The sequence below is a fragment of the Apteryx mantelli genome, chromosome 11 (assembly GCF_036417845.1).
Source record: "Apteryx mantelli isolate bAptMan1 chromosome 11, bAptMan1.hap1, whole genome shotgun sequence".
In the NCBI taxonomy this organism is placed as follows: domain Eukaryota; kingdom Metazoa; phylum Chordata; class Aves; order Apterygiformes; family Apterygidae; genus Apteryx; species Apteryx mantelli.
The window spans coordinates 10,339,321-10,361,630 of record NC_089988.1 but is presented as its reverse complement, the minus strand read 5'-3'; positions in this window follow the sequence as shown (position 1 = coordinate 10,361,630).

The following is a 22,310-nucleotide window of genomic DNA, read 5'->3' as shown; positions in this document are numbered from 1 at the left end:
ATCTGCTGAGGGCCAATCAGGCAGCTGCAGCGGAAGTGACCTCACAATCAACACTGCAGCCATGTCCCCTTTGCCTGCCTCTCCCCGTCCTCCTGCCCATATATCATCTCTGGTGGTGGGATGAATGGTGGTGTGATTCTCTTCTTGTCCTCAGAACGGCTCCTACCAGAACCCAGCCCATGAGGTTCCTGTACAAGAGGTGACCTCACCATCAGCACTGCAGATTTGTCACTTCTGTCTTCTTCTCCCCTGCCTCTCTTCTGAGTTGTCTTCTCTTCTGGGCCCCACATTCAATATCCTGGTCGTGTCCCTTTACTGGTACCTCCCTCTCCCCTATCCCTGTGGAATTACACACACGTGGTGGGACAGCTCACGTGGCAGGGTGAAACTGGGCTCCTGGGGAAAGCAGGCTGGGATGGTGAGGAGGTGCAGGTGTGCTCTGTGCAAAGGGGTGATTGGAGTGCAGAGGCCTTTTCCTTGGAGCAGGTGATGAGCCAGTTGAGACCTTGTAGTAAGGATAAGAGGACACACCAGTGTGGGTGACATTCTGGTAGGTGTTTCAGCTCATTCAGGATCTGCTTTGCAGGATCCCACAGGAAACTTCCCTGGAGGGCAGAGGGGCCATGAGGCCTCTGTAAAGACAGACTAGGCAGAGGGAGAGAGCACAGAGAGGCAGAAGAAGAGAGAGGAGAGATGTCAGTTTGAATACAGTAGTTCCTCAGAACAAGGTTTCTCCATTCAGAGTGTTGGCAAGAAACGTCTCATGAAGAATAGCATATACATCTATATAAACATGTGAACTCACACAGAGTAATTTCTGTAGTGCATGCATATGGGGCTGCCAATAAAAGAGAAAGAAAATGTTCTTTAGAATTGATAAAGAATGTTTGAAGTTCCGAAAATGAAGATTTTTTCAATTCTTGCATAGAGCTATTTTTTGCATAGATTTCACCCAATGACGAAAACTTTACATTCAGGCCTTTATAGACACATACAGAGGCCATTGCTGCCTGAGATGCCCTGTGTAGCTGTGTTCCCATGTGGTGCCGGGAAATGTGACCCAGGAAGTATGGGAATGTTTCTGGAGCATTGGCTGGTCAGCAGGAGAAGCATCTCAAGACCTCTCAGTGGGACAACTTTTTTCTTTCCATTGACTAGAAAGGGAAGTGCAGACACCTGGGTTAGCCAGAGACATCTGCACAGAATGGGTCTGGCATCAAGCAAGTTAATTCCCATCCCTGTTGTCACCTAAAATGGAGTCACACTTCATGACCATGCAGGGAATGAAAAGGGTTTGTGGCTAGATGTTTGGGGAATCCTTTAAGATGTCAGTGTAACAGAGGTACGTTGAGATTGGTGCAATTTCGGCCATTGATAAATACAACATTTCATTGAAGCTGATCAGGCTGCTTCCCTCTATCAGTTGTGAGAGCTCAGCACCTCATGGTGTGACTCGCCGTGTGCAAACATCCATGCCCTGACTTCATTAGGAGACACTGTGGGTCAGTATGAATGTGGAGAATGACTTATTCTGGAAACTGAAGAATCAAGAAAGCTTAAGAAGCAGACATCTTTTTTTTTCAGGTGCTCATTGAAATCTTTCTCTTCTAAATACACTCCTGAAAACTTTCCAATTAGCGACACAAGAATTGAAGAGCTGAAGAAAATTATGGCAAGAGGCATGGCTCCCTAGGGGTTTTTTTGCATTTTAATGACCCCTCGGCTGTATTTGGTGCTAAGTCCATGAAACTCAGATGCAGAGAATAGGCTGAAGCAACCTCTCAAGAAGCCAATCACAAGTTTCTTGGAAAGATAATGAGTCCCACTGACGGCCATTACCAAGAAAGTCTCCCCAGGGGCTGATTAGAGCTGAAAGTTGGAGGCCCTGACTGCAAGTAGGCAAAGGCAATGTGAGGGTGGCTGTGATGCCAAGTCAGCCTTGCTATGTGTTATCAAGCATAGTGACCAGGCACTGACAACAAGCTCCTGGGTAGAGTGATGCTTTCCATCCTGCATTGCTCAGGGCTCTTCTTGTGGGCAGTGGGTGGGTGGGGGTGCACAAGGCTAAGTGCAGGACCATGATACGGCACCTGCTGGGCTCCCAAGGGACAAGGAGGCAGCAAGGCCACAGTGCTTTAAGGAAACAGTGTCTTCTTGGGGGGGGCCTCAGTGTCAGAGACACCAGCCATAGCCAAAAGGACAAACACCTAGCTTTGTTGGGAGCTTTCAGCCTTGGCAGTGCCCTCGGCCATCTCCACCACAGGCTGTCCTATGCTTTCCCACGCCTGTGCCTGTTTCCCTGCAGACTGTACACACCCAAGCTGCTTCCCCACCTTGCTCTCACCCCGCGATCTCCCTACCTCTCCTGATGTCTTCCTGTCCTCACTTGCTTTTCCTTGAAACACAAAGCCGGGGCTGATCACAGACTCCCTCTGGGTGACCTGTTGCACCACAGCACTACCCTACGAGTGACATTCTTTTGACCTGAAGTCCATTCTGAACCTCTCAAGATGCAGTTTGTGGCTCTTTCTCCTTTGCATGCCATTTCCCACTGCCAAGAAAAACTCCATCATCTCTGAAATCCCCCTCGAGCAGTCACAGGCTCCTACTCTACTGCCCTTTCCCTCCACTTCAGCAGGCTAAAGAAGCCCAGGCCCCTCAACCTCTCCTGATGTATGGGGTTATTCCCACCTAGGCACAGGACTTGACGCTTGTCTTCTAAATCTTCATGAGGTATTTGTTGTCCAACTCACCCGAATTTCTCAAGTTCCTTTGGGACTGAAGCTCCTTCCTGTCAAAATAAAACAAAAAAAAAGAAAATGAACAAATAAACAGAGAAACCAAGCCAGTGCCACTGAGTTAAGGGTGAGCAGGGGTGGGGTGGGCTGTATGGGACAGGATCAGGGTGGTAAAAGAGACGGACTTAGAAGGAATGGAAGAAAAAAACAAGGAAATTAAAAGTGATTTGGATTGATCATGTCTGTCTTGGGGATTCCTGCCAAGAAGCCCTGCATCTGAATAATTCTGACTGGAGGAGGACAAGAAAGCTGGCCTGCTTCCACTGTCACAGGGCACCTGCTTGCTTTCCCTGACATCCACAAGAGAAGATGGAGAGTGGGAAGAACCATGGACACCTTCAGGGTGGAAGGGACATCGGGAGGTTTCTATCCCTTCATGTGCCCAGAAATGTGATCTGAGAGGCTTCACCTCATGACTCCCTCCTCACCAAAGTGAGGCTGAACTGCCTGCGGCTCCCCAGGTTGCCCTTGTGGCCTTCTTGGAAGATGGGTGTAACAGTTGCCTTTCTCCTACTATCCCATCCCTGATCAGTTCCTCCTTGTTTGAAATTTCCAGATACAAGAAAGCATCATCCTTATTGGCCCATCTGGGACCTGTGCAAAGAAGTTGTCCTTGATGCCCTCCAGAAACCTCCTGGCCTGCTTGCACTCTGCTGTTTGCCCTTCCAGTTCATGTCAGGGGGATTAAAGTACCCCCAACAAGAACCAGGGCCTGTGATCCACAGACTTGCTCATGTTGCTTAAAGGAGACTGCATCCACCTCCCTACCCACATTGGGTGGTCTGTAGCTCCCACCATGGTGTCACCCCTACTGTGATGCTCACCCACAAGCACTCACCCAAACCCTTGCTTCTCCCATCTAAGAGCTCCGCACATCCGAGCTGCCCCTACACAAAAAAGATATCCTCCCTCCTCATCTTCTCTGACAGTCTCTCCTGAAGACATTGTACCCCACAAGCATTGCCCTCCAGTCATATGAGTGATCCCACCACATCTCAGTCATTCCAATGATGTTTCACACCTGCGAAAGCTTGTACATCTCCATCTGCTCCTGTCTCTACCCCAGGCTGCATACATTTGCATATATTTGGGCTGCAGAGCATCAGCTGTGGCACAGAGAGCAGACTGGTTGTGGTGCAATCTGTTAGCAAGAGCCAAAGACACTGTGTGTGCAATGGCCCCACTTCAGAGCAGAAACATGCTGGCATAGATAGCAGGTGGCAATGTAATGGTGCAAGGAGGTTCCTACTATGAGGGCAAACCCTGCAGTGCCCAAGGCCAGTGAGAAACAGAGCTGGGCTGTGCAGGGATGCCAGGAAAGGGGTTGGCTGGCTGAGCTGATTTGTAGCACCTTGGGGCCCTTTGACAGAGGTGAACCAATCTCCAGGCAGGACAAGGTGCCACTGAAGAAGTCCCTGGGCCTGTGCGGCCTGTGATCCAGCCCCCCTGAGGTCATCATTAGTCCAGCTCCTGTTCATATCATCTGGTGGTGAAAAGAGGATCAGGCAGAGAAGAGCAAGAAGGGTTTGAGAGTGCAGAGACTAGAGCAGAGACCTTGGTGTGATGTGCCTCCTATTTATGCAGCATGCTTGAATGCAGTCAGCATGGATTTGGCCTAAAGGCAGTGGTGGGATGCAGTTGTCTGGGCACAGGTAGGAAAGCCTGAGATAACCTGTGTTGTCTGCCCAGCAACCACTCCAAAGGGGCATGGTTTTCCCATAGGTCCCATCCATGCGGTTGTGCTAAAAAACCCAGGCATCTGACATGGCCCTGCCAGCCTGTTTCTATGTCATTAAATCAAGTGTTTGCACTGAATTACATTAGCACTTTGCACTGTAGGCATCGCCATGTGTCTCAGCATCATAGTGAGGGGTGCTCTAACAGTAGTGGGTATCTAGTGTCATTTGAGATGGCCAAGGGAATTCTCTACCTGGCCCCCAACTCATGCTCTAGAAGGATGTGGGTCTCCCAGTTGCTCCATGAGAGCAAGCAGACACTGGCACATGCCTGGGACCACCTCTGTCTCTTCCAGTGTCACCAGGTGTTTGTGTGTGGGCACCAGACTCCCACCCTCCATCTCAGGTGATTACAATGGAAGCTTAGAGAAAGAGGTCCCATGCAGATGTCTTTGTTGTGCACACATCAGCTTGGGCAAAGGGAATCCCACCTGCTGTGTGTTTGTGCAGTTCACAGGACTTTGCTGAATCCCACTGCATTCCAGGGGCTTCTAAACCAGAATGAGATGCCCTGATTGACTCATCTGAGTCAGCACCTGAACCATGTGTCAATGAGCTCCCTTCTTGCTCTTTTCTGCCTGTCCTACCTATTTAAGAGATGGGAATCGGGGCTTCCAGAGTGGGACATTTCCACCTCTTGCAGATAACCATGCCTGATGAAACAATATGTAATGCTGGAATGAGTTTTCCTGCAGTGCTTAGAGAGGGACCATTGGTGATTATTTTAGTTTATTGGAGTGAACATTTCCCAGGAGGAGGAAGCACAAGGGACAGAGAAATTCATGAGCTCAGCTGGTTCTCTGCTCCTGAGTGGGGCCAGGCTCTGGGGATGGAGGGAGCTCATGGCAACCAGGCAGCACTGCTGAGAGACAGCTGTGTGCAGGAGCAGCTGCTCTACAAAGAGCAGCAGAGCTCCAGGCACTGCCTGCAATTGCTGCAAGAAGATGAGACCAGGCAGAGAGAAGTGCAAGGCAGTGTGGAGTGGGAGGAGAGAGGAGAGCTCCTTGTGGGAGAAATCTTCACAGCCCCTGACACGGTAAGTCTCTGGCTGCAGGGCAATGCTACTGATGTTCCTGCAGGGGTCTTCTGAACCCATCCCATTCCATAACTGATAGGCTTTTTAAGGATCGCTCTCCCGGCTCCTCCAGTGCATAGGCAGAGGAGGAGATGCTTCAGAGCAGGGATTCCTTGACACAACATCACAGGGACAAGGCGTGCAACTCCATTCTGCCAGGGGTGGCTGCAGGGTGTGAAGCCAGGGAGCACACCCAGGTCTGTGCAGGGCTGTGATTCAGAGCAGTGTCTGTGCACCCCAGGGTGCTGTGTTCCCGGGGCAATGACTCTGCTGCCTGTGAGGGTCAGCCCTCAGCCTGCCTGGGGAGCTCCCCACAGCACTACGGGGAGAAACTCTGGGAGAGAGGAGTCAGCCCTGAGAGGGCAGGTTCCTTCTCCTGCTGAGAGGATGCTGCATGGGTCAGGGCTGCTTACTGCTCTAGCTCATGTGCAGGATATGTCCAAGGGATGTTTTCAAGAGGAGATCAAGAGAAGGGCTTCTTGAAAGGGAAGGAGCTTTTCTTCAGGTGTCTGCACTTTCAGTTTCCTAATTTTGGCAGGGAGAATGAAGGAACAAGTTTTTGGTTTTGTCAAGGAAGTGGGACTCCTAAACCTTCACTCTCAGAGATTAATAGGTCAGTGAGAAACCTCAGGAAGCCACTTCATCCCCACCTTAGCCTACAGAGAGCATCAACATCACCTTTGTGGTCTCACAGGAGTTTATGTGACCTGCTCCTTAGGACGTGCGTGCACAGAGATGCCCCTAGACAGTGCTCTGATGTGGGAGGTTCTGCAGGGCAGAGCTGAGCACACAGCAGGTGGGATGGTGTCTGTGAGCACTGACCGGGAGAATATGTTGTGACAGAGAAAGAGCTGCCAGCAGGGACAGCTCCAGGCAGCAGAGATGGGCAGGGAACGAGAGGGAACTGCAGGGCATGAGCCACCTCCTCTGCAGCCAGACCTGTGGCAGAGGAGAGGGGCATCTCTCCTGCTATGGGCCCATTTCATGCTGCCTGACAAAGGGGCTGAGAGAGAATGTCCTGCAATGTCGCCATCTGCGAGGTGGCATGCCCAGCTGGGTAAGGGGAAGGCTTTCCAGAATGCCTCTCTGTCTCTCTCCTTGCGTCCTTAGCAGCAGGATCATGGTGCTGCTCCTTCTTTCCCCTCCTGTCCATGATGCTCCTGTTCTTGTTCTTGGGCTTTCTGGGGTTGGGGGTTTTCAGCTGCAGTTCAGACACTGATGCTGCAAGTTGTGGAACAGAGGGGTCTGCATGGGAATGAGGTGGCCCCAGTCTCCTTCAAACCTGTGGAGCTCCAGGAAATGCAGTCTGTGGGGTGGGGAACTGAGCTGATCCTCCCTTAAGGAGAGCTCATGTTCTGTCCTTATGGTCCTTTGACCGTTTCCCTGTGGTGTCCTGCCAGGCTGCCATCTGCCCTCTAGAAAGGCACTGCTGTCTCATAGCACTTCTGTGATATCTGAGAGACCCATGAGGAAGGTGCAGAGATGGTGAGAGTATGGAGATGGTGGTGGGAGGCTGTATGTGGGCATCTGCAAAGAGCCCTGTGTGTCCTTGGCTAGAAGGGGAGTGTGGAGATCTCCCTGAGGTGCCCAGAGAAAGGGTGAGAAGTTTGGAGATGTGCACTTTGAAACTGGACTCGTCTGCTCTCAGCGGGGACTGGTTTCTCTCCAGGGCAGCATTTGAGTGCGATCATCCTCCACCTCGAAGATGTGGAAGCACAGGACAGCTGGGAACGAGACTAAAAGACCAACTAGCTGTCCTCACTCTGCAACAAGGGACAGTGAATCCTTTTTTTTCAGTACTCAGTAGAAATCCCAAGAATTTCTACCTTGGAGGAACACTCCGCAGGGGTAACAAGACCATCTGAAATAAAATAAAAAATCCCTGAAACTCTGTTCCTCAAACCTCATTCTTTAGTGTTCAGTGAGAAGATGCTGAAAAGCCCTTCTAAATGATGAGTGGATTTCACCTGACAGAAAGCGTGAATGTCAGAGTTGGTCACCCCCATTCCCCTGTGCCCACTGCTTTAAAGTACAGTTGACTCCGGTGGAGTCCATGGGCAGACATCCCTGCTCCTCACAGCACACTCAGCCAATGCAAAGCGGAGCTCAAGCATGGGAACTGCACAAAGATCCTCTCGGTAAAGAGAGAGGCAAAGTGGGGGGTTTGTATGAGACCTGCAAGATTTGGGGGTTTCTTTGCTTGAAAAATCTCTCCTAACTTCTCAATGTCTTTTCTCCTTTGCACGGTCCCCCATGCCCAGACAGAGCAAAATGTCCAACAGCAGCTCCCTCAACGAGTTCCTCCTCCTGGCATTTGCAGACACACGGGAGCTGCAGCTCTTGCACTTCTCGCTCTTCCTGGGCATCTACCTGGCTGCCCTCCTGGGCAACAGCCTCATCATCACTGCTGTAGCCTGCGACCACCACCTCCACACCCCCATGTACTTCTTCCTCCTCAACCTCTCCCTCCTTGACCTCGGCACCATCTCCACCACTGTCCCCAAATCCATGGCCAATTCCCTGTGGGACACCAGGGCCATTTCCTACTCAGGATGTGCTGCACAGATATTTTCCTTCCTTTTTTTACTTGCAGCAGAGTATTATCTCCTCACTGTCATGGCCTATGACCGCTTTGTTGCCATCTGCAGACCCCTGCACTATGGGACCCTCATGGGCAGCAGAGCTTGTGTCAGAATGGCAGCAGCTGTCTGGGCCAGTGGTTTAATCAATGCTCTCCTGCACACTGCTAACACATTTTCAATACCACTCTGCCAAGGCAATATCTTGGAGCAGTTCTTCTGTGAAATCCCACAGATCCTCAAGCTCTCCTGCTCAGACTCCTACCTCAGGGAAGTTGGGCTTCTGGTGGTTAGTAGCTGTTTAGCCTCTGGGTGTTTCATTTTCATTGTGCTGTCCTACGTGCAGATCTTCACTGCTGTGCTGAGGATCCCCTCTGAGCAGGGACGACACAAAGCCTTTTCCATGTGCATCCCTCACCTGGCCGTGGTCTCCCTGTTTGTCAGCACTGGCTCCTTTGCCTACCTGAAGCCCCCCTCCATCTCTTCCCCAGCTCTGGATCTGGTGCTGGCCATGCTGTATGCAGTGGTGCCTCCAACAGTGAACCCTCTCATCTACAGCATGAGAAACAAGGAACTCAAGGAGGCACTGAAGAAACTGCTTCAGTTGGCACTGTTTCAGCAGCAATAAGCTGCCCATCTCTCCTCACAAGTGATTTCCAAGTGATTTCAAGCAACATTTGTGGTTGGGGCATTCTATCTGTGATAAGTGTGTTTGTACACAAATGTCTGAATTCGTCCCTCTTCTCCAGAGGTACAAACCCCATCTGTCTGACTCAGAGGCTTTCTGTAAATCTGCCCAGACTGTGTCAGAGCTGGCCTCCCTTGCAGCATCTCTGTAATAAAAGGGGGTTTCATCAGTACACTGCCTGAAGACTGGGCTTTTCTTCCCAAGCTGGAGCCAAGAATGCACTCAGGGAATTGCACCCAAAATGGCCCTTTTGCTGTGCCTGTGTTTTCCATGGGCTAAGGAGGATGTGCTCTTAGGGTGATGTGTGAGGGAATGAGGGCTGGATTCAGCCTTCACTTGGGGGTGCCCAGTGGCCCTGGAGAGGGTGAGTGCTCAGGAGGTTTCTGCTGGGGACTGTCTCAAATATTAGAGGGCTGGTGACAGATGCCCATCCTTCTGGAAGGCAATATGGAGCCACCAGGTGAGCAGAGGGGATCTCCAGGGACAGGATTTGCCTGGGATGGGCAGTGAGTGGAGACTCCCCAAATCATGTGGAGTCACCCAAAGTCAAGGGCCAAACCAAGGAATGCACCAAATCAGGGCTCTGCAATCTCAGGAGAGGCAGTGGGGACTCCTCAGGCACAGGGAAGACAGCCTCAAGAGCGATTCATGTCACCTACAATGAAAAACCACGGCTGGATCTAATGACCCACCTGACCCTTTCCTGAGCCATTGGAAATGCCTTGTGATTGCTCTGAGCATCTTCCACAGCCACGGATGCCTGGGGAGGGGGTTGTCAGGTGCAGCGATGCTGGGCCAGCCAGGTCTACCCTGACCAGCACAGCCAGTGTGGAGTCACCCTGGGGCCCCACAGCCTGCTCGCCCTGCAGAGCAGCACCGCCAGCCCAGGGAGCACAGTGGAGGGGTGCAGGTTGGCTGGGCAGGCCAGCATGGACACACTGACCTGGGGAAAGGCTCTCTTGGGAGCAGGGACATCTCTTGAGAAGAGCAAAGGAACAATTGGGTGCTTGCAGGGAGGAAGAAATGAAAACCTGTTTCTACGTGTGTCAACTCAGGGCAGGCTGCGCTGTTGCTGGACACTTTCACTAACTGAATCTGTTCATTGTATCATACATTATCGTTCCTTCCCTTTCCTCTAACCAGTTTGCAGTTTCCAACCTATGTTGAGGAACCTTGGTGTTCTGCTTGAGAAAGCTGTCGAGGTGATGCAAGGTTACTCTAAGTGATACTGATGGATTAAATGGTGCAAAAGAAGACATTGTTTGTTCAGTCATATGAGAAGTTAACCACAAGTCTGCATGGTGATTTGGGCAAAACCATAGGTCCCATCACAATGGCTTTTGTTGCCTTCCATGTCTGGAGTACCCATCTCACTCTGTTGTCAGAACCATGTGCAGCTTCTGATCCAATGCGTTACTACATAGAGCGACATTTAGACTAACTTTAGATCTTAGGGTTAGTATAACATGATTGCCTACAATCAGTCCTTAACCTCGTGCTATTACAGATGGTGTTTCTCTTGTAACTATAGTTTTGAAGATGGCTTGTGACTGATCTTCAATACCTGAGTTGTCCCATGGGCAACGTGAAAAGGCAGAACCTGTTAGAGACATGTTTCAGGTGTTTTTTTCCAGTTATCAGTGTTCCCATGTTCAGCAGGTAACACCACATCTCCTGCAAGAGAAGACACCAAGATCTTGCACATAACCCAGACCTCACTAATGGTTAACATACTCTCTTCATTGTCTACAGCATCCCATGCTCCTTTTCCATGGTGCAAGAGCAGAGTCACCCAGACTGATCCCCAAGCTGGATGTTTAACCACAACCTCACCTCCAGGACTTTGATGGGGTTTTATTTCTGTTTTAACAGGAATTCAGGCAGCTACTGACACAACCCCCTTATCTATGGGCCTTCCCATAAGAGTTTGTCACTTATTTAGCCACCTTACAACTTCTCACAAGTGGGATCCCCACTTAGAAGTATTCTATGAGAGAAGAGTCACTCTTGTGCAGATGTTGTTTCTGTCGTCCACTCCATCTTTCTACTACCCCATTACTTGGAGGTTGATACCATAGGCGAAAGGTCTACTGATCTTTGTTTGAAGCACACCGCGTTTGCAGTTCTTTGTTCTTCAGATGTGTTCCATTACCAAATTGCATTTCTCTGGGAAAGTAGCAAACCAGTGGTTCAAACCAGCAAGGCTTGCTAGTCCAGTTGCAGCTCAGGTGGGGTGCACATTCCCTCCACCGATAATTATTTCTGCTCTGGCAAGGATTTATTTCCAGCCTTCAGGTGTTTGCATGAGTCTGGAGGGTGGCCTAAAACAAAGGCCACCCTCTGGTTCTCTTTGTGCTGAGATAAATTCCGCTTGCTTTGCTGCAGCTGTGGTCCATCACAGCCTATGTTCTTCCCTGAACCTTCTTCCATTGTAGGAATTGATTGGTTGGTCACAATACAAGATGCAAGTAGAGTTCAATTTCTCAGAAGATGTTCTAGGCTACCAGACTAGAATGCACATAGGTGCCTTCCTTTGTCAAAATAAACACCTGTAGGTATGAAAAGAGGCTTCTGGGCTTAAATAGGGTCAAGTATGAAATTCAAAGAACACAAAGCTCAAGGGGTTGAAAAGGAAGGATTGCTTCTACCCTAAAAAAAAAAATTCTTAATTTTAATAGTCATCTCAGAGAAATTTCTGTTTGAGTTCACATGCGACTAGCTGGTTTGCTTTTGTAAAGCATGGGTAAAGTTTTTTTAAATTTTACAACAATTTTTGTAGGCAATGGACAGGCATCTTCTTCCAGTTCTAACCATGCAGGGCCAGGTACAACCCTTTCCACCCTGCTCTCCCCCAGCACCTCTTCCCTGAATTCGGGGTGCCCTGCACAATGTCCTTCCTTGTGGGTGAAGGGGGACCGCAGTTCTCCAAGAAAGAGGCTGCAGCCTCAGCACTTGTGGCAAGGGATCACACAGCAAAATGGCCATGGGAGCTCCCTGCCCCGTTGCTGCTCATCTTTGAGAGCTGCTGGGGGAGCATTTGGTGTTAGGAGTTGTGGGAGGGGGTCCCTTGCAGGAGTGGTCCCTCCCAGAGAGCTGGAGTGCCCTCCTGTGGGGCCTGGACTCCCAACCCTGAGAGCATTGGGGACCGTCTGCCTGCAGCGCCACCAAGGACAGAGCCCCAGGAAAGGTGCAAGATGCACAGAAGAACACAGGAAGGGCCCAGGGGGAGAGGAATCCAAAGGGGTCAGGAAAGGGGATGTGTGGGAAGGCCATGACTTCCATGTAGGAAGGGTGTTTCTCTGGTCTCCCACCAAAAGGAACCTGATGATGACTGACCCTGGCTTTCCAATGCCAAAGTGTGGTAGGGAAAGACCAGCCTCCATGAGCAAATGCCACCGGCTGCTGTAGCAGCGTGCCAAGTGCTGTGTGCCAAGCACCGCCTGGGTCTGCCTTGCCCTGTGCTGGGGGGAAATGGCTAGAGGGGGCAGAGCAATCCCGGAGGAGGTTTGCCTGCTCAGCTGAGGCCCTGAAAGGTGGGTGGCATCCAGGGCTGCTGAGTGCACGCAGTCCTGCCAGCTCTGCCAGTACTTCATTGTTGTGTGCATTTCAGCTGCTGGAATGCCCTGACCTTTCCCATATGGATGATGCTGTCCTGCCGCTCCTCCAGAGCTATGTCCAAAGTCAGAGCCTGAAGATGCGTGGGCTGGCATTCGGAGGCTTCATGAGCCTGTCGCAGAGACCTGAGATGGTGAGCAGGGGGCAGCTGGGTGAAGGCATGCTGGCAGCCTGGGGCTTGCCAGGAGGTGTTCATCTGCCCTGAGTCTTTCATGCCAGGCACTTGGCTGGGCTGCACAAGCACAAAGGCACCAATGCCCACCAGGAAGAGCTCCTGCTGCTGGCATGTCTCGGCTGTGCTAGGCAGAGATCCAGGCCCAGCACCAAGCAAGCCAGCTCCAAACGGCCTCAGTCATGGGAGCGCTGTGGCCAGTCACACTACAAGAGGGACGATGAGCCAGAGCACAGGGTCAGCCTAACGTAGCCGGCTGCTCCTCGGCCTGGAGGCAGCAGCCTTCCTCCAAGTAGAGGCCATAGCATGCTGAGGGCCCCCTGCGAGATCTCTGCCCTGCACTGCAGTCTCTGTGCCATGGGTGTGTGCAGAGCCCTGGCCCCGGACACTGAGCCCTGATGGGGAGTCAGCACCCAGAGCACTTTTGGCAGGGTGGTCTGGCCTCGCTTCACCAAAAGGAAGCTGTGTGTTTCACACAGGCAAGGAGAATGCAGAGCCTGCTCCCAGACATCCTGGAATGGCTGCAGGATGCTGGCAGGGACATGCGTGTGGGAAGCCTGATGATACTGAGAAACATCCTCAACTCCCTGCGCCAGAAGGGCTCCAGCCCCATTGCTCTGCAGCTGGCTGAGAAGCTTCTGTGAGCTTTGATGATGGAAGGCTGGTGGGAGAGCCAGGGGCTCTCCTGCGTGTCCAGGGGTCTGTATGCGTGGCTATGGGTGCCGTGTGTCCCTCTGACATTCCCTGTGACATTCCCTGTGCTGGCCTTGGTGTCCTGGGCTGTGGGACTAGATCAAACCAGCCCCCTCCCTGCCCTCAGCTGCTCTGTCTCATGCTTGACTCCCTGTGGTGCTTGCCTGGCCTGGGGCAGAGAAGAGCAAAGAGGCAGGAGCAGGCTAGAGAGTGAGGGAGAGGCCATGTCCTGGGGCTGTCCCCTTCTGTCATCCTCTCCTGCAAGAGGGCCCTGATGGAGTCTTAGGGAAATCCAGAAAGTTCCCTCCAGAGGCAGAGGGAGACAGAGGCCAAGGAAGCTTGCCCTGCTGCTGCCGACAACCCTCATTCTCCTGGCTGCCTCCACAGAGGCTTGTTGCCAGCTCTGACCTCCAGCTGGGATGGGGGACAGTTGTGCCTGGAGAGGGTGAGGCCTCACAATGGCAAACCCTCTTCTCATGCCCACTTCCTGGAGTCATTGCTGAGGCCTCCCCTCCTCTCCTCCCTGCCCACAGGAAGACAGCCCCGTGCGAGAGCTCTCCATCCTCCTCTGCAAAGAGCTGATGGAGATTGTGGTGGGGAAGAACAAATGGTGCATGAAGCAGCACGTGCAGAGGAGCCTGGTCCCACTCTTCCTCCACATGAGTGACCAGATGCAAGGAGTGGCCCAGGTTTGGACCAGGGATTTTGGGAAGCAATGGTGACATCCCTTGGGTGGGCCGGAGCAGCAGGGCAAGGGCTGCTGACAAGTGTCCCTTTGAATGCATGTCAGCATGAGGTCCAACTTCCTGTGTCCCCAAGGACAAGGCAGAGCTGCCTCTGCCTTCAGCGAGGGACAGACCCAAGCTGCATCTCCTCATTTCGGGCTGGGAAAGGCTCGGGGCCTTGCCAAGATGAGGGGGACACAGGGTGTCCTGACCCGGCTGTGGTGGCATCTCCCAGTCTCTGCTGCTCTGCAGGCCTCTCGGGAAACCTACACTCTGTCCTCTGCTCCCTCTGAACCTCGGTACCACACAGCTTCTAGCTGGCAGTCATGAACAGGAAGGAAGAGGAGGATGGTCCTGGAGGAGGGACAGGCCTGGCCTTCTGGGGAGGCTTGGTACCAACCCCCTGGCCTTGTGCTGTCTCCAGCTGCTGAGGGACAGCAGCAGAGTAGAGCAGTACCTGCACCAGAGCCTGCTGTACTTGGAGAACCTTGAGGCATCCTTGCAGGAGGCAGCCATGAGGTTCATTGGTGAGCCACAACCCCAGACCCATCCCTGCCCACACAGATGGGCTGACAGGAGGTTCTTCAGTTCCTCACACCATCTCTGGATCCTGCACCCTGGGGACCATGCTTGGCCTCATAGGCAAGCTCAGGAAGTGTGGGCTAGATGAGCAGACAGTGAGGTGGACTGAGAATTGGCTGAATGGCAGAGCTCAGAGAGTTGTGATCAGTGGCTCAGAGTCTAGTTGGAGGCCTGGAGCTAGCAGTGTCCCCCAGGGGTCAGGACTGGGTCCAGTCCTGTTCACCTTCTTCATCAATGACCTGGATGAAGGGACAGAGCGCACCCTCAGCAAGTTTGCTGGTGATACAAAACTGGGAGGAGTGGCTGATACCCCAGAGGGCTGTGCTGCCATTCAGAGAGACCTGGACAGGCTGGAGAGGTGGGCGGAGAGGAACCTCATGAACTTCAACAAAGACAAGTGCAGGGTCCTGCACCTAGGGAGGAATAACCCCATGCAGCAGTACAGGTTGGGGGTTGACCTGCTGGAAAGCAGCTCTGCGGAGAAGGACCTGGGAGTGCTGGTGGACACCAAGTTAAGCATGAGGCAGCAATGTGCCCTTGTGGCCAAGAAGGCCAATGGTATCCTGGGGTGCATCAGGAAGAGTGTTGCCAGCAGGTCGAGGGCGGTTATTCTCCCCCTCTCCTCAGCCCTGGTGAGGCCCCATCTGGAGTACTGCATCCAGTTCTGGGCTCCCCAGTACAAGAGGGATGTGGCACTACTGGAGCAAGTCCAGCGAAGGGCCACAAAGATGATTAGGGGACTGGAGCATCTCTCTTATGAGGAAAGGCTGAGAGAGCTGGGCCTGTTTAGCTTGGAGAAGAGAAGGCTGAGGGGAGATCTTATCAACGTGTACAAGTATCTGAAGGGAGGGTGTCGAGAGGATGGGGCCAGACTCTTTTCAGTGGTGCCGAGCGACAGGACGCGAGGCAATGGGCGCAAACTGAAACACAGACACTTCCATCTTAACATGAGGAAAAACTTTTTCACTGTGAGGGTGACAGAGCACTGGAACAGGTTGCCCCGAGAGGTGGTGGAGTCTCCTTCTCTGGAGATATTCAAAAGCCGCCTGGATGCAATCCTGTGCAATGTGCTCTAGGTGACCCTGCTTGAGCAGGGGGGTTGGACTAGATGATCTCCAGAGGTCCCTTCCAACCTCAGTGATTCTGTGATTCTGTGATTCTGTGATTTTCATTGTGCTGTCCTATGTGCAGATCTTCACTGCTGTGCTGAGGATCCCCTCTGAGCAGGGACGGCACAAAGCTTTTTCCACGTGCCTGCCTCACCTGGCCGTGGTCTCCCTTTATGTCAGCACTGTCATGTTTGCCTACCTCAAGCCCCCTTCCCTCTCCTCCCCAGCTCTGGATCTGGTACTGGCTGTTCTCTACGCAGTGGTGCCTCCAGCAGTGAACCCTCTCATCTACAGCATGAGGAACAAGGAGCTCAAAGATGCGCTGAAGAAACTCGTTCAATGGGTACATTGTCAGCGTCAATAACTGTCCATTGTGCAGCCACTCCTCAGGGTATCTGGCATCAAGGCTGTGTGCTGTGCATTTCTTTCTTTCTTGTTTTTCTCTTTTGTCATTAAAATATATTTCAGGTTTGTGTCAAGTCTCTTCAGGAATTTCTCATTTGAATCTGACCCAGAGGCCATGTTGAAGCAGGAAGCCAGGCTTCCCCCTTCATCAGCAGACATGGGGGAACCTCAGAGCCCGCTAGTCTGAGCTCCCTCGGATGCCCCCAGTGCAATGTGGAGAGTTTCCTTTTGCAGGGTCTCTTTTGGCACTGACACAAAGGGAGCTCAGGGGCACAGAGTCAGGCTCAGACGAGTACAGGCATGGCCAGACTGTGCGTCCTGTGTCCATTAGGAGAGCTCAGCATCCCTGGCCACAGTCAGGGTGTGATCTCACACCCCTCTCCTGCGAGGGTGATAGCCGGCTGTCACCATGGGCTGGTCCCTTCCCTCTACAGAGCTCCAACACTCAAAGCAAAGTGGGAGTGGAGGGGAGGAGATTCTGGACAAAGCCTGTGGGAACAGACCCTCTGCTTCTCAGGACCATTCCCCCACTTCCACAGCAGGCATTTCCTGTGCAGCCTTTGCGTGGGGGCTGCAGCTTTCTTGGAGACATGCCCACCAACAGCAGCAGGACTTTCTCTTTTCAGGGCCTTTCCAAGTCTGGCCTTTCTTCAGAAGGTGGAGTCAAAAATACACCCAAAGAAATTGCACCACAAAAGGGCCTGCTGCTCTGCTTGTGAACTCCTTGGGATCCAGGGGATGAGCTCAGGGTCCCTGCGTGATCCATTAGGGACTGCGGGCTGGATTCAGGGTTCATCTGTTGGTGATCAGTGAAGATGGTGAATGGTGTCAGAATTGCCTGCCCTGGGCTGTCCCAGAGGTGACAGTGCTGACGAGAGATGCCCATCCTTCTGGAGGGGAATCTGAGGCACCAGGAGAGCTCAGGGGATCTCCAGGGACATCATGTGCCTTGGAGTGGGCAGTGAGAGGAGCCTCACAAAGTGAGGGACGGTCCATGGTGAAGTAAGCAGAAGGTAGAGCACTAAATCCGGGTACTCATGGAGAAACGAGGGCTCTGCAGTTCCCAGAGAGGCAGTGGTGACCCAGGAGGCCCAGGGAAGGGGCACGGGAGAGTGATTCCTGCACCCTCAGTGAAACACCACAGGCTGGAGCTAGTACCCACCAAAACACATCCCCTGCCATTGCAAATGCCCTGGGGTCACTCTGAGCACTGTCCATGAGCACAGACGTGTCAGCAGTATTAGTGGTGTTGATCCCTGTCCGGATGGGTCTGCTTCCTGCCGCGACCAGCATGGCCAGAGCTGAGTCAGTAATCACCCCACGGCCTCATGGCCCCACAACCTAATCACTCTGCAGAGCAGCACCACCAGCCCAGGGCTGTGCAGGGAGCACAGAGCAGGGGTGCAGGAATGGCCAGGCCAGCATGGACACACTGACCTGGGGAAAGGCTCTCTGGGGAGCAGGGAGGTCCCAGGAGAGAAGCAGGGCAGCGTTCAGAGATAGGAAACGAGAAAGAGAAGCAGGTTTCTCTGTTCACCAGCTCAGGGCAGGCAGCTCTGTCCCCGAGGCAGCAGGAGCTGCTGGAGGGGCTGCAGGGCCAGGGCTCTCATGCTGTGCTGGGCAGCAGGGTGGGCATGGAGGGGCTGCAGGCAGACAGGGAGGGGGATGTGCTGGGCACAAGAGCAGGGCAGACAGAGAGTGATGGGCCTCATTGTGGGGCCTCTTGCCCCTGCTGGGGGCCTTGGGCCATGCCTGAGTTACACTGTGGACATGGCTGTGCCTGGTCCTGCACCTCTCGGGTCCTGACCTGTCCCTGTCCCCCTCCTGCTGACCTGACTCCCCATCTCTACCTTGGAATAAAGTCAAGAAAGCCTTGGCAAGGGAAGCTGGCATGCAAGGAGATCCCAAAGAAGGCTGTAAATGCAGAAGGTGACCCTATATCCATAGCAGCAACTCTTGCCTGACAGGCAATTTAAAGGTGTCAGGAGAGCTTCAGATTTGGACCCTCTACCCAGGGAACACTGCATGCAGAGTCTTAGCTGCATGAAGAAGCAAAAGCAGTCACTTGGGGTCTGATTTGATGATGCCCAGTTATGACAACAGGTCTTTCTGTGTCACAGCTCAACTGTTTATGAACCATTTGTGACTGGGTTCCTGCTACAAAAAGGATGTTGTTGGGAGCAGCAAGAGCGCGGCTGCTCCACGTGGGAAGTGGAGCCAGGAGCTGAGGGTGCCGGGAAGGCAGGCAGGGCAGGGACCCACCGATGAGACGTGCCATCCCACAGTGCCCGGACGAGAAGAGCAGAGCAGATTTGGGGATGGTAACTGGGGTCAGGCACAGTTCAGCGATGGCCAGACGACTGGAGGTCTCCAACCAGCCCTGCTTTGTGTGGGAGCTTGGACTGGAGACCTCCAGAGGTCCTTTCCCACCAAAACTCCTCTGCAATTCCATGAATTCTTACTCCTCAGCCTCTGCTCTGGCACGGCTGGTAGGGGGATGAGTGTACCTAGGGCAGGGCAGAACAAGTCTGGCTGGGAGAGCGTCATGAGGAAGATCCAATGGTCCATGGGTCAGCCCTGGCCTTTGGCAAAGCCTGTTGTGCACCCTGAGAGGCTCCATCTGCCTCTTCCACCCTGCCCTGTGCTCCCCTCCCATCAGACGAAGTGGTGGCCACCATTGCCTGGGAACTCTCTTCCCCACGGGGAGGAGAAGGTGGTCCTTTACCAGCCCCACACTGCCTTTTCCACCCTGGCCTTTGCCGTTGTGTGTGCCTGGGTCTGTCCACTTGCCTTCTCCACAGTCAGAGCTGCCCAGAAGCCCATGAAAATTCCAGTGCTCCTACCCTCGAGTGGGCATCCACCCTGCACCTGGAGCCTGGCTGGCCACAAAGGCATCACCCGTCCAGTGCCCCGGCCATGCAGCCAAGGGCAGGGGTCTTCGCCCCAATTTCTCCTGCTCCCAGCACTGCTGCTGCTGTGCCCATGTCAAACCCTCCTGCTGCCAGACTGCCCTGGGCCTGAGGCAGCTCCAGCTCCCTCCAGGGCTGCGCTGGAGGCTTTCAGGAGTGGGTTGAGGTGGGGCTGGCACCGCCACCTTGGGTTGGGAGAGGGCAGCTCCCCTCTGCCACGCTGGGGCTGGGGCTGGGGCTGGGCACAGCTTTTCCCTGGGGAGCTCCCTGAGGAGCCGCTCCAGGGGATCCTTCACCTCTGCCCTGGCAGCAGCACCCATGCTCAGGGTGCTGGGGTGGATGTGCACAGAGGGTGGAAGGAGCAGGGGCTGCCCAGGGGGAACATCGAGACCTTGTCAGTGCACACAAGGATGGAGTGAGGAAAGCCAGAGCTCAGCAGAAGCTGGCACCAGAGACCTCAGACATGGAGAGGGCTGTGCTATTATTAAATGACTCTTAAATAATCCCCCAGAGTCTGGGGAGCACCTACGCAGCCCAGGCTGTGCCCCACGTGGGGGTCAGCAAACAGCCATGCTCCTGGATCTGCCAGGATCTGGTGCAGAAGAGAGGCCATGCAAGGCTGCCCTTTTCCCTTCCACTGGGATAGAGAAACCTGCAGGAGGACGCAGGTGGCCATGGACAACCCCACAGCTGGGGTGAGCAGTCAGCATGGGAAAGGGGTGATGTGAGGGGCTGGTCTGGGACGATGGCCTTGGGGCAGCTTCCCCAGTGTGTCCATGCAACACAGGGAACAACCTGGGATCTTCTCTCCTGCACCCGCCATGTCCTGGTGCCTTTCCCAGGAGACCTGCATTTGCCCTGCAGGCACACAGCTCTGTGCTCCCACACTGCCATTCACACAGAGTAGCTGCCTGCTGGCATTTTTTCCCTCCTGGGCCCTTTCCAGACCAGACCAGACCATCCCTGGCTCTCCCCACCTCCCCTGCCCTCTCCCCAGACCACCCAGCAGAGCAGCCCACGGTGGCGGTGGCCCAGCAGCAGTGCCTGTCACAGGGGGCTTCAGAGCTCTGGGCACTCACTCCTCAGCCCCAGACCCTCTGAAGGGCACAGCAGGTCCTGGGGGGCAGAGAGGGGTGTCAGCCTCCCCATCAGCACCAGGGCTGGGGGCCAACAATGTCACAAGGAAAGGGAGGCTGCTCACTCCATGTCTCCACTGCTCTCATCACCAGGAGATCCTTAACCCTGGCTGCCTGCAGCACCTCTGGGCAGCTCCTCTTCCCAGGACAGCACACAAGTCCTGGCCCCGGGGCTCCTCAGGCAGCTCCAGTGACAGGGCAGCCTGCCCTGAGCTGACACGCATAGAAACAGGTTTTCATTTATTCCCCCCCACAGAAGCAAACAACTGCGCCTTTGCTTTTCTCTAGGGATGTCCCTGCTCCCCAGAGAGCCTTTCCCCAAGTCAGTGTGTCCGTGTTGTCCTGGCCAGCTTTTCCTGCAGCCCTCCCCTGTGTTCCCGCAGGGCCCCAGGCTAGCGGTGCTGCTCTGCATGGTGAGCGGGCCATGAGACCCTGGGGTGACTCCACACTGGTCGTGATGGTCAGGACACAGCCAGCTGGACCAGCATCACTGCACCTGACAACACCCTCCCCAGGATCTGTGGCTGTGGAAGATGCTTGGAGCAATCACAGGGCATTTCACATAGCTCAGGATGTGTTCAGAGGTGTCATTAGACCCAGCACTTTCCCTCTCCTGAGATTTGGTACGTTCCTCAGTTTGGCCCTTTACCTTTGGGTGACTCCACATGGTTTTCAGAGTCTCCACTCACTGCCCATCCCAGGCACACACCGCCCTGGAGATCCCCTCTGCTCTCCGGGTGGCTCCATATTTCCTTCCAGAAGGACGGGCATCTGTGAGCAACCTAGTGATATGTGAGACAGTCCCTGGCAGATACCACTTGACCACTCACACTCTCCAGGGCACTGGACACCCACTGGGCACCCTAACACATCACCCTATGAGCACATTGTCCTTAGTCCTTGGAAAACCCAGGCACGGCAACAGGGCCTTTTTGAGTGCAATTCCCTGAGTACATTCTTGGCTCCCGCTTGGGAGGAAAAGCCCAGTGTTTGTGGAGGGTCATGACAGGGTTAAGTTGGAGGAAAGTTGCACACCATGGGAAAAGGGAACAGGGGAAACTGTTGCTAGCTCAAACAAAGAAGAGTCTCAACAGGAGCAAGTATGCCCAAGGACACCGGTGCAGCTGGGAATGATACATCTTGAGAAAGTACAGATAAACCAGCAAAAGCCAGTGGGAACCAAGGCTAAGAACAAGTCAGCGTTTCTCCAACAAAGAAGCAAACAAGACATGATCGCTGCGTGCGTGATCGGTGTAATGACTGACTACCTGTGACATAATCTGCATAATGATTGGCTTAGCAAAGTATATCTGTGAGTTGCTGAAGTAGCTAACTTTTTAGTATAAATATGTGTCAGAATAAACAATAAATGTCTCAGGACGCAAATCCTCCTGAGTCCGTGCCATTCATCCGCCACAGCCCATGATGACAGACCCACCTGGTTCAGCATCAGCTGCCGTACAATGTAGTCAGACACACCTTCCCAGACAGCAACGGTCTCTGGAAAATAAGGGAAAGACACATCATGCTCTGGGGGGGGGCAGCTCACAGCTGTTCAGCACATGCCTAGCCAAGGAGATGACAAGTGCAAGCACATTCGAACTGCATCCCCCTCCCCAAACACACCCCATCCCTGACAGGGGCTCAGCAGCTGAGGTGGGCACTGCCTTGAGGCTACAACCTTTATCTGCCCCCAGGAGGGGTCTGCAGCTGAAACAGAGGCATTAGGACATGCAGATCATACCACGGGACATCCACAATGTGTCCCTGAGCTCAAAGGCTTTGGGAAGGAATTACAGGCAGTGCTTGGGGTCCCAGACAGAAAACCCTGCTGAGCTGAGGAAGTCTAAGGATTCCTCTCCAGCACATGCGATTCCAGTAGCCTCTTCAGAGCCCAGCAGGAGCTGCAGGAGCCCTCAGCCTTCCTCAGACAGGTCTCCTTTCCTTCCAGAAGCAGCTCTCACAGGGTGAGCCCCCTCCCTAGGGACACTGGCAAGGGATTTTCACCCAGCGAGAGGACAGTGCTGTGCCCATGGCAGTCCGGGGGCTCAGGGCATCCCCCAGAATCTCCCCTGTGGGGCCAGTTTT